Source organism: Panthera leo, chromosome B2, assembly GCF_018350215.1.
Source record: "Panthera leo isolate Ple1 chromosome B2, P.leo_Ple1_pat1.1, whole genome shotgun sequence".
NCBI classification, from domain to species: domain Eukaryota; kingdom Metazoa; phylum Chordata; class Mammalia; order Carnivora; family Felidae; genus Panthera; species Panthera leo.
This window is the reverse complement of record NC_056683.1, coordinates 102,055,733-102,067,646: the sequence shown is the minus strand read 5'-3', so window position 1 is coordinate 102,067,646 and position 11,914 is coordinate 102,055,733. Positions and strand designations below refer to the sequence as shown.

The window sequence follows — 11,914 nt, the reverse complement described above, 5'->3', positions numbered from 1 at the left end:
GTGTGTCAGTCACTATAACCTTGAGCTTAATTTAACAAAATTACAAATAATCTAATTCAAAATTCCACTTTTGGAAAATTTTTTTTTTTTTTTAATTTTTTTTTTCCAACGTTTATTTATTTGTGGGACAGAGAGAGACAGAGCATGAACGGGGGAGGGACAGAGAGAGAGGGAGACACAGAATCGGAAAACGGCTCCAGGCTCTGAGCCATCAGCCCAGAGCCTGACGCGGGGCTCGAACTCACGGACCGTGAGATCGTGACCTGGCTGAAGTCGGACGCTTAACCGACTGCGCCACCCAGGCGCCCCCCACTTTTGGAAAATTTAACATACTTGATGTGCAGATGACTTTCAGAGATCATTATGCAACAGTGTTTGAAAAAAAGATTAAAAATGACAATATTCAGTAGAGGCAGAGTTGAATGATTGTTATGAAAGAATATGGCCATAGCAAATATGAAATATGGAAATACGGAATATGGAAAAAACTTCAAGGGCTACCATTAAGGGGGAAAAGGCAGATGTGGATCACATGACATACTACCTTATTTGTGTGTTAAGAAAATATCTAGGAAAGGTGATAATGAAATGGAGCATTGGAGCATTGGCTGCTTCCATGGGGATTTGAAGGTTGGACCATTACACAAAAATTGTAATTAAAAAATGCAAGAAGATAGTTTCCAGTCGAAGGGATAGGAATTTTGCACAGCGTTACAGCTTCCTTTTCCACGTCTCAAATTCTTGAGATGACTTTCAGATTCTTGCAGTCCATTTGTTGTGACAGTAGTGACTTAGTTTTACTTTTTCCCAGGAGGAGGAACATGTGCCATGTGGCTAAAAGCCCCAATGCCTAAGATGAGATATAAACCATCTGGAAGAATCATGTGGTCCTGATCAGGGTAAAGTAGCTATCAACTATCATTATTTTTTTTTTTTTTTTTTTTTTTAATGACACTTTACAACTAAGACCTCAACTCAGGGAAAAACAAAACGAAACAACGGTCCTTTAATGAAGATGTTGCTTTGTTCTTTTTAAAAAAAAATTTTTTTTTAATGTTTATTTTTTTTTTTTTAACGTTTATTTATTTTTGAGACAGAGACAGAGCATGAACAGGGGAGGGGCAGAGAGAGAGGGAGACACAGAATCTGAAACGGGCTCCAGGCTCTGAGCTGTCAGCCCAGAGCCCGATGCAGGGCTCGAACCCACGAACCGTGAGATCATGACCTGAGCCAAAGGCGGACGCTTAACCGACTGAGCCACCCAGGCGCCCCAGATGTTGCTTTGTTCTTAGTTTTTCACATTTCTTCGTGACATGGGCGAATGCTTGTTCCAAGTCAGCATTGGTAATACAACGTAATGATATATAACTAACCTGCCCTTCTACCAAAGCTACTTAGCATCCTGTCGATAGGAGAGTTTTCAGAGTTTTCTTACATTGAAGTCATGTACTTGCATCTGCTTCCATTGCCTTCAGTAGAAATATTGCTGAAGCTTCTCTGTTCTCTGAGATTCATAACACTGCATTTCTATTGTGATATAAATGACATGGGTTTTCAAGGTTTAAATGAAAACTTCGATTTGTGTGCTCTCACAAGTATACGTTTCAATAGTGTAAGATCCTTTTTTCTTCACCATAATCCTGTGTACATTACTAACTTCTCTGTGCTTCCATTCGTTTTTAGTTTAAAATGAGGAAGGTGATAATCATCCCTACCTCACAGGGTTGTCACAAGGTTTGAATAATGTTCAGTTAAGTGTTAGCTGCTATTGTTAGGGGGTTCTGGCTGGCTCAGTCGGTAGAGTATGTGACTTGATCTCAAGGCTATGAGTTCAAGCCCTGTGGTGGGTGTAGAGATTACTATTTAAAAAAAAAGAAGAAAAAAGAAATACAGTGATCAGTGTTTGCTGCCATTGGTTTTGTTAACATGTCAGGTAAAGTGTAATAGATGGGGCCAAAATGATTTCAGGGAGAAAGCCTGAAAGCTTCCCGTGTTCTTCAGACGTCACATGGATTGCATTTGAGCCTTTTGTTGCAATTTGGTGTCTACTAAAACTACTAGGTCATGGAGGTTAGAGAAGCAATCTTTTGAGAACTCAGTTTAGCAAGCAATCTAGTAAGATTTGGCAAATTTAGGAGGATCTTAATGCTGTTGCAATTGATTTGAGAATAATCTGTCAGGGAAGATTGTTGTGAATGGATTATGGACAAAATAAAACATTGTTATTGGCTAGTCACTTGAGTAGCAATATTAATGCGAAGAACTAATGCTCAGGAGAGTTCCAGTATTTAGGAGCTGCTCAACGATTGCTGCAATTTCCCCACCTCACCACAAGATGGCATATATTCCATTGTTTAAATATTTTTCTAGCTGCATTTTTCCTCTGTAGTCACTTGGTCTATTTAACAAGCAGAGTAACACTAACAGGTTCTTTTGGATGCAGGCTTGGATTCAATACTATTTGAATTAAGCTGCAATTTGGTGTACTTAGTTGGGATTTTCTGTAGGTAAAACAATTATAACACTAATTCCTGAGTTTATATCCATAAAATAAAATAGAGTGTATCTGGTAATAAATTGAGACTTTTCTAGTAAAAAGTCGAATATAAATTAATGCGAGAAGAAGAAGAATTGTCTATTTGTGCTGGGAGTTGTAATCATTTAATATATACAGTTAAACAGGAGAATTGTGATTTATTTCTAGGATATGTTGCTTAGTACAGTGAAGGTAATATGCAGGGGCGTTGGATTCTTGCTCCACAACTTCTGTCATTAAGCTACGTACCTAACCTCTTTGATCTTTGGCACTTCACAGAGTCATGATTAGGATTATTAATAAATTCTTTTCTAGTGGAATAAATGACAAGGGAGAACATATTCCTTGGTTAGATTCTGTTTTTTTTTTTTTTTTTTTTAAATACTTTTTGTTTTTGAGAGAGCTCAAGGGAGGGAGGGACAAAGAGAGAGATGACAGAGGATCCGAAGCGGGCTCTGCGCTGAGAGCAGCAAGCCTGATGTGAGGCTCCAACTCACAAACTAGCAGTTTATGACCTGGGCCGAAGTCAGACGCTCAACTGACTGAGCCACCCAGGCGCCCCAGTTAGATTGTGTTATTGATAGAGCTCTGAACTGGTAAAAAAAAAAATTTTGGCGGGCTCACCTTGTGACAAGTGGTATGTGTGTAGGGGTGAGTTTAACAGTTATGATTGAAATCTAAAACTAATCCCTTTGGGTTGTGACGCTTCCAGCTTCTCTTGTGTATCGTCCAACAAATTACTTTTTTTTGTTTCTTCAGAAATCAACATTTCAAGGGTGACCTCCAGTCATGCGGTCTATACTCACTAGGCTGATGTACAGGTAAAACTTCAACGAGCAGGCAAGTATAGACAGGCATTCCTAAGTTAAAAGAGAAAACATTATCACAATTGCGTCTGCTTAACGATACCAACAAAAGGTCATCATGGTCTGGCAACCAATAAGCTGAATGTTTGAGTTGAAGGGACAAGAATTTCTCCTTTTGCCTTTTTCACCTGCACTTGTACTATGTCTTTCAATGGGAAAAACACTTGAAAAATCTCATTATTCTGCAGGATAGCAGGAAAGTTCAAACTCTGTTGCCTTTGACCAGATTTCAGGTGAGATCGACATGCTTGAGGGCACCCTTGTGTGCTCCAGGGGTGGGTACGAGCCTTCCAGATGCAAGAATGGGAGCACTAATCTCAGCATTTCAGAAGTTAGACTCTTCTAAATGGGCTGGATTTCTCATTTCCATAGGATCTGCCTGCAGTGGACATACAGTATTTTTCAGAAAAAGATTTTCTCTATGATCCACAGTCCAAACCATCATTGGCTATTATGCTCCCTATCAACCAAATGCAAAAGAAACTTCTTTTTGCTGCACTGAAAGGAGATACTCTTTTCAGACGCATTTATTTGTGTAGTTTAATGTTTACATGTAATAAACTTAGGTATAATTTCTATGCTATTCCCTTAAATGGTGAATACCCTTTCAAAATCTGTTTTAAAATCAAATTAACATAAATCTTTAAGCACATAGTAAAGCTCTTTTATCATCCTATTTCTAGAGTTAAGCAGAAAACTCTATAAGCTCATTTACTTCAGATCGATTTATGACCATGGTGGGCATAAATCTGATTTCCCATATACACATGCTGGACCCTAATGGTTACGTAAGGTAAGCAGCCTTATCTTAAACTTGCTTGGGCTTCTTACCTGACTTCCTCAAAACACCATCATCACGTAGAGTAGCGACAGACAAAGAGCCGTGGCCTGGAAATCATAAATATGAAGTTAGTCCCAGCCTTTGCATTGTATAGTTCTGCTTTGGCCAAGTCACTTCAATTGTCTATGCCTCAGTTTACTCATCTGTAAACCTGGGTAGGTAACAGCTGGCAAATAACCATGCTTTTCCACCATGTCCTCTCTGTTACCTATGGCAGATATCACAAACTGATAAGTACTTTGCTGGCCTTAAAATTCTTCTCCACACAGAAAAACCCTACAATGAATCAGAGTTGGCATTAAAGATGAAATGCTTTTGCCGTTCCTGTGCTGTGAGATGTTTAAAGCCCAAAGTCAACAGAGCGAGCCTTCATGTCTTTATGCATAAGCATGCAATATATTTCTTGGTTGTTGAATATGATATATTAGAAATTATTTTTACTGTCAATATTTTCCTCATAGCTAAACATTTGCCCATAGAGATTCATTTTTAAAATTTTAAATCAGTTCATTATACCAAGAAGTGCTATTGGAAAATTATAAAGGTCATAGAGACCAGAGTTTCCCTGCGTCAGAGTCAAATCAGGAAAGAGAAACCGTACTGTAATGTGAATGTGAAATTTTAATAACAATCATTAATTATAATAGGATTAGAGTATTGAGGGATTGCCTAGTAAAAATGAAGAGAATAAATTTTTAAAAACCACAGGAATAACATGTAAGGAGCAGCCACTACCCCTAGGGCTGTGAGCGTACCCAAAGAAGAGCCCAACTCCCCCACCCAAGCTTCTGGAGAGGGCACACTGATGGCTCACTGGATGGCACAGAAGTCACTGGGGGACCGCATTGGTGGAACTTGCTGGAAATCCACCCTCTAACCCCTGCCTGAAATCCTGTCTCCAGGGGGCTGGGGAAAGCTACTCCTAGAAAGGTGTCTTGTGAAAGGGACTCAGCCATGAAACTGCTTGAGCTGCCTGATGGGGGTACAGGTGAGACCCCGGCTGCTGGACACTGCCGATCACCCTACAGTGGGGCCAAGAGCTAGGGAAGCTGCCCATGCTCCAGGCAGTAGGTGCCAGGGAAGCCGTGGACCTGCGGCGGGCGACCTGCTAAGAGCACACCACGACCGGAGGAGCCACTTCACCCTCTGGCACCCTCTACTGACAGCTTCATATCGTGGCAGCTGGCAAAACAGAAACAGTTAAAAGATCGAACTCACACGCCGCGGTGCAGGCAATGGAAGATGCATTTGCAGCCGAGAGGCAAACTGATAACTGGTCTATTCCTCTTTCCAAAGGACTCTTTGGTGTTAGCTGTTGTGTGCAACGGAGAAGTAAATTCTCAACCCTTCTCTCTGTGGACTTAGCTTGGCTAGGCTTGGGTCACTTCTGCCTTGCCCTTAGAAGTAAATCCTTTTTTTTTTCTTTCTGCACAACTACGTAACATGTCTCTCAGCCACTGGCACCACCAATTGATGTCCTCTTTGCTGCCTTTTGACCCTTTGCTGGTAATTGCCTGACAGAATTCCTGTGACTAGGGGTATCGAGTGTAAGTGAAGGTAAAAATAATGAAGCTGTCTAGTCTCGGGGTATGAGCACTAGGAGGATAAACTTACTGAATGTTGAGTTTTACTCCAGACAACATAGGAAACTCTAAAACAACACTTGTTTGAGACACTTGCTGAAGCCAGATGGCATTGGAGCAAACTGTGTCTATGCTTAGTGAAGCTATATAAGGTAGTCTAAGGGCCACTGAAACTGGGCTCCACCATTTGCTATCTTTGTGACTTTGGACAAGTTTCCTAAACTCTCTGAGCCTCAGTTTCATCATCTACAAAATGAGGATGATCTCAATTTCAGATAGATACAAAGATGAAATGAGAAACGACTTTATCTCTGGTTCTTCCCAAAGCTGTATGAGTATATTAACAAGAAGCAAAAATAAATCCAGAAGGAGAATGTAAGAGGATACAATAGCATGAAAGGGAAGTGATCATTTTGGAAAGTCATAGGCAGGTGGTAACTGGAACTTACTCTTGCAATGATAAAAAGTCAGGAACCAGGCAGTTTCCTGCCAGAACTTGGAAAAGGCTTAGAACGGGATGCCTCACTAAAGGCTGCAGTGCTGATGGGAGGTGAAAATGGGAAGACTGGCTGATGTCTTTAAGAGGAGCGATTAGATCCCTAAATACCATTCCCTACCCTGAGAAGCCTGGCAGACACCCTTCTGCCCCAATTAGGAGAGATTTGCCTTCTGCAGAAATTGAGCCAGATTGGTTCTGGGCTCAGAGACATAGAAGATGAGATGACATATTGAGAAAATGAGCCTTCATACCAAACTGTGAGATTCTACTGAGTATAGGTCTCTTTGCGAACTCATAATTCTTTTTCTTTTTTTTAAGATTTGATTTTTAAGTAACCTCTACACCCAACATAGGGCTCAAACACACAACCCCAAGATCAAGAGTTACACACTCCACCAAACGAGCCAGCCAGGCATTACGTGAACTCATAATTCTTGAGTTCGTTGAGCTTCATGGGTTTGTAGATATATTTAATCAAATTTGGGAAATTATTTGGAGAGATCACTAAAATTGACAAACTTTTATTTTAAGCTAAGAAAAGCAGGATACATAAATTAACTAAAATCAGCAATGGAAGTGGAGACATTACTACCAAACTTACAGAAATAAAGGTATTCAAGAGAATACTATGAAGAATTGTGTGCCAACAATTTGATAACTTAGATGACATGGAGAAATTCTTAGAAATACACAAATTATCAAAGCTGACTCAAAAAAAGAAAAATCTCAATAGACCTGTTATAAGTAAAGGGATTGAATATTTTTTAAAAATTTTTTTAGTGTTTATTTATTTTTGAGAGACAGAATGCAAGTGGGTTGGGACAGAGAGAGAGACACACACACAGAATCCGAAGCAGGCTCCAGGCTCTGAGCTGTCAGCACAGAGCCCGATGCAGGGCTCGAACTCAGGAACTGGAAGATCATGACCTGAGCTGAAGTCGGACGCTCAACCTCCTGAGCCACCCAGGCACCCCAGGGATTGAATCTTTAATTAAAAAAACCAAAAACAAAAAAAAAACTCCCAATAAAGAAAAGTCCAGGACCAGATGGCTTCACTGGTGAATTCTATCAATCATTTAAAGGATTAACACCAGTCCTCAAATTCTTACAAAAAGTAGACGATGAAGGAACACTTCCCAACTCATTTTATGAGGCCAGTCTTTTCCTGGTACCAAAGCCAGATGAAGACCCCACCAGAAACAACTGAAGACCCATGTCTCTTATGTATATCTGATATATATTTAAGCCATAAAGAAGAGTGAAATACTGATACATGCTATAGCACAGACAAACCTTGAAAACATTACACCAAGGGTGCCTGAGCTCAGTCAAACACATGACTCGATTTCAGCTCAGGTCATGATCACACGGTTTGCAAGATTGAGCCCTGCACCAGAGCCAGCTGACAGTGTGGAGCCTGCCTGGGCTTCTCTCTCCCTCTCCCTCCCTCTCTCTCTCAGTAAATAAATAAATAAACTTTAAAAAATTACACTAAGTTAAAAGAAGCCCGACACAAAATGTCACCTGTTGTATGACTGCAGTTATACAGAGTATTCAGAACAGATCAATTCTTAACAAGAGAATTTAGATTGGCAGTTGCCAGAGGCTAGCACAGAGGGGTAAAATAATAACTAGTGCCTAATGGGTACAAGATTTCCTTTGGGATGATGGAAACGTTTTGGAACTAGATAGAGGTGGTGGTTGTACAACTGTGGATGCACTGAACGCCACTGAATGGTCACTTTAAAATGGTCGATTTTGTGTTCTATGAATTTCACCTCTAAAATAAATATTTGTGTTTATGTTAGGCCCTCTCCTAACTGATGCTTTTCTGGTGGTGCTGAGAGCATTGGCCCCAAATCTAATCTAATCTGTCTTCCAATATAAGGAAGGAGCTAGACATTCAACAAGCAGGTATGCAGGCAAATACAGTTACAGTTGTGATGAGTGTATACAGAGGAAAAAAAGGAGTTGTAGGAAGAGAACAGGGAGGGCAATTGAATTAGACTGGGCGGTGGGGGGAAGGGGTGAAGGGAGAAACAGTGTCAGGAAGTTCTAGCTGAGGAAATGTCTTTTCAGCGGGATCTAAAGAATCAGAATTAGCCTAGTGGGGAACTGAGTATCTCATACCCCGGACATTGGGAGCAGCACGCCAAGTGTCCCGAGACGAGAGAGAGAGAGAGAGCAGTGTATTTGAGAAAAGGAAAGAGTTGGAACCCACCGAGCAAGGCACCGGAAGGAGCTGGAGAGAAGGGCAATTGAACGCTATTATCAACCGAGAAGGTAGAAACAGGAAGTAACATGACACGATTCACATTTTAAAATGCTGCTGTGTGGTGAACAAACTGTTGAGAGGCAGGAATGAAAGCAGCGAGATCAGTTAGGGGATGTGACATTTTACAAAACAGCCTGCAAGTTTGTGACCTTGCTCCCATCGAGAAGTGGTGTCTCCGTCCTCCCCCTTGGATCCGAGTGGGCTCATGGCTGCTTCAAACAAAATACAACAGAACTGACACCTAGAGGACTCTTAAGGCTGGGTCATAAAAGACCATTCAGCTTCTTCCTCATGTTCTAGGGATATGCACTGTGGGGAAACCCAGCTGCCATGTCTGACTGTCCTGTAACCGCCCAGCTCGAGAGGCTTATGTAGACACTTCTGTTGCTAGTCCTAGCTGAACCCAGTCTTTCAGGCACCCTCTGCACCCCCAAGGGACCAGAGAGGGGAGTCCAGCTATCTTGGACCCTCTGGCCCAGCCCATGTTCCAGTGAATGCCATTCAGTGACTTCAGTTGTTTCCTTGAGGAGAAGAGTGGCCCAGCTCAGCTCTATGGGCACCCCCAGACCCTTCTCAGATTCTGATAATCTACTTTGAGGCTCCTCCAGATGGGGGCTGGGGGACACACATCGGCCTACCTCACCTGATAGTTTTTTGGATCAATCTCTTCAGAAAGAAGGTGAAGGAAGGGAATAAGATGAGCAAAAAACCAAAATTGGAGTCTCATCGCTGCCACTGTTAGTAGTGCCTGATTTAAGGCACGTTATTTAACCTCATTACTCCTTGGTTACCTAATTCATAAAATGGGGATGATGATACAATGGTGCTGATCTCACGGGTCCATTGAGAGAATGACAGAAGAGAGTGCATACAAAGTGCTCAAAGAGTGCCTGGCATATTTTAAGTGCCTAGTTTATATTACTTATTATTAATGCCTAAATTCTATGCCATAGATCAGAACAAAATCTGGCAAGTGAGACTACTCCGTGGTTTCTGAGTTGGCTTAATTTCTCAATATTATACCAGTGTCAAGATTCACTGTTGCTAGAACTAATACTTTTAAAAATTAAGTATGTCATGGGGCGCCTGGGTGGCTCAGTCCGTTAAGCGTCCGACTTCAGCTCAGGTCACGATCTCGCGGTCCGTGAGTTCGAGCCCCGCGTCGGGCTCTGGGCTGATGGCTCAGAGCCTGGAGCCTGCTTCCGATGCTGTGTCTCCCGCTCTCTCTGCCCCTCCCCCGTTCATGCTCTCTCTCTGTCCCAAAAATAAATAAAACGTTAAAAAAAATTTAAAAAAAAATTAAGTATGTCATGATTTGGAAATTTGATATCACAGAAATATATCATGATAGGTTAAAATAACCTTGTCTCCAAACACTTTCCAGGTACAAAAATAAACAACTAGAACTATACATGGGAATGGAAGACAAGAGTTAGTGAATGAAGATATGAAAGTGCTTTGAAAGCAAGCTGGGAGGTTTTGATGACAACCTTTTGGCCATTCGGTATCACCATCCCCAAGGATACCGGCTCCAGCGTACCTTAAATATACATGACAAACACAGCTCAGGAGAAGGAAATGTCCCATCCCTTCTCCTTCTTTGGTCATGAGTGTGGAGACTAACTAATCTTCTTGTGTCATTCTCTCCAAGAGAGAATGGTGCTTGGAAATGTGAATAATGTGTGGAACTGTAAATTTTTATAGTGTTTTTGAGGCTGATTAAAAAAAAAAAATCATTGGCAAACATAAAAGACTTAGTTCCCAGATGTTCATTTTAGTATCGTTTATAGTAACAACCTAAATAGTTAGTCTTGCAAATTTCTGTAAGGAATTATAGTTTATTAACTCACTGGAATATTAATTATTCCGTAAACATGATGGTGTAAAACTATATTGTTGACATAGAAACATATTTAGGTATATTAATTTGTGAGGGAAAAGCAGGTTACATTGTTAACATTTTATAACTTTCAGATAATGGAGGGAAAGCTCGAGGTAAAAAAAAAAAGTCCCCACAAAGAAGCAAACTTTGAGATTCCCGGTGTTTTATGTTCGACTAGAATCTTAAAGAAATCCAGAAGGACACGTGCTGAAGATCTAGAACCTGTTGTGGGGCGGGCCCGATGAAGACTTGCCACAGAACAAAAGGAAATGGCGGGTTACTGACCTGCCCTTCGGAGAGGTTCCAGAGCAATCTTCAGGGATTGCCCTATGGTTAGTCAATCTGAATCTCCTTTAGAGCAAGCTGAAAACCCAGAACAAAGCACAGGATCAAAATCTAAACCTGTGTCTCCCATAGTCTGTTTTGCAAAACACTAGTTCCATGGTATATGCATAGTTGATAAAATAAGAAGCATGTTCCTTTCTCAAATAGTTTGGGGAAGCTTTTAGATTAAATGTTGACAAATGTATTTGCAGGAGCACCTGACCGGAACCTTGAATGTGAAGCTGTGCTTGGTGATCTCCCAAACAGAGGTACCACGTTCACACTTCTCTAACTAGTGTCCTCGGAGATTCCTCATGGAAAAAAAGTGTCCCATGGTCCATAAAGTAGAGAAATATGTGTCAATGGGCTAGACACCTTCTCATCTTTGAATATCTTTCTTTTTCATCTCCTGTATTCACCCACTGGCATTGATTTGTTTCTTCCATCATAATATTTTTCGAATGTGTCCATTTAAAATCATATATTATTTTAATGTATGCCTGGGTGCCACCTGGCTGGCTGTGGCACCTGTGTGGCTCAGTTGGTTAGGCATCCGACTCCTGGTTTAGGCTCAGGTCATGATCTCATTCACGATGGTGAGATGATGCCCCACGTCAGGCTCCATGATGGGCAAGGAGCCTCAAGATTCTCTCTCTCTCTCTTCCTCTACCCTTCTCCCCAACCTGCACTCTCTCTCTCTCTCACAATAAATAAATAAATAAATAAATAAATAAATAAATAAATAAAATCATATATTAACATTGAGCTTCTATTAAATACTAGGCATTTAAAAACCTTTATCATTTAGTTTTTGAAAAATTATGGATGCTAATTTCACCTCTGTTTTCTAAATAGAGACACTGAGGTGTAGAGAGATTGGGTACCTTGATCAGGGTCAAGGGACTCATAAGTGATTGAGCTTTGATTCAAGTTTTGAAGTACATGCTTTCCCCAGTAGCACATTTTAATTCTACTTCAATGACCTTCCTTATTTTCACCATGCACCACAGCAACAGCCTCCTTAGTTTGTCTTCCTTCCCGGCAGTCTCTTTCTGCTTCGATCCACCTAGCCCTGCTATATTCCTGCTGCCATATATTCCTTCTATAT

General features: G+C 41.0%; 1 long non-coding RNA gene across 1 annotated transcript; it reads left to right on the top strand.

Moving 5' to 3' along the window:
- Positions 1 to 290: 290 nt before the first annotated feature.
- LOC122220299 lies at positions 291 to 3,440 on the top strand. Its single transcript, XR_006202788.1, has 2 exons — positions 291 to 899; positions 3,296 to 3,440. It is a non-coding gene; the product is annotated as an uncharacterized LOC122220299 (long non-coding RNA).
- Positions 3,441 to 11,914: the final 8,474 nt, after the last annotated feature.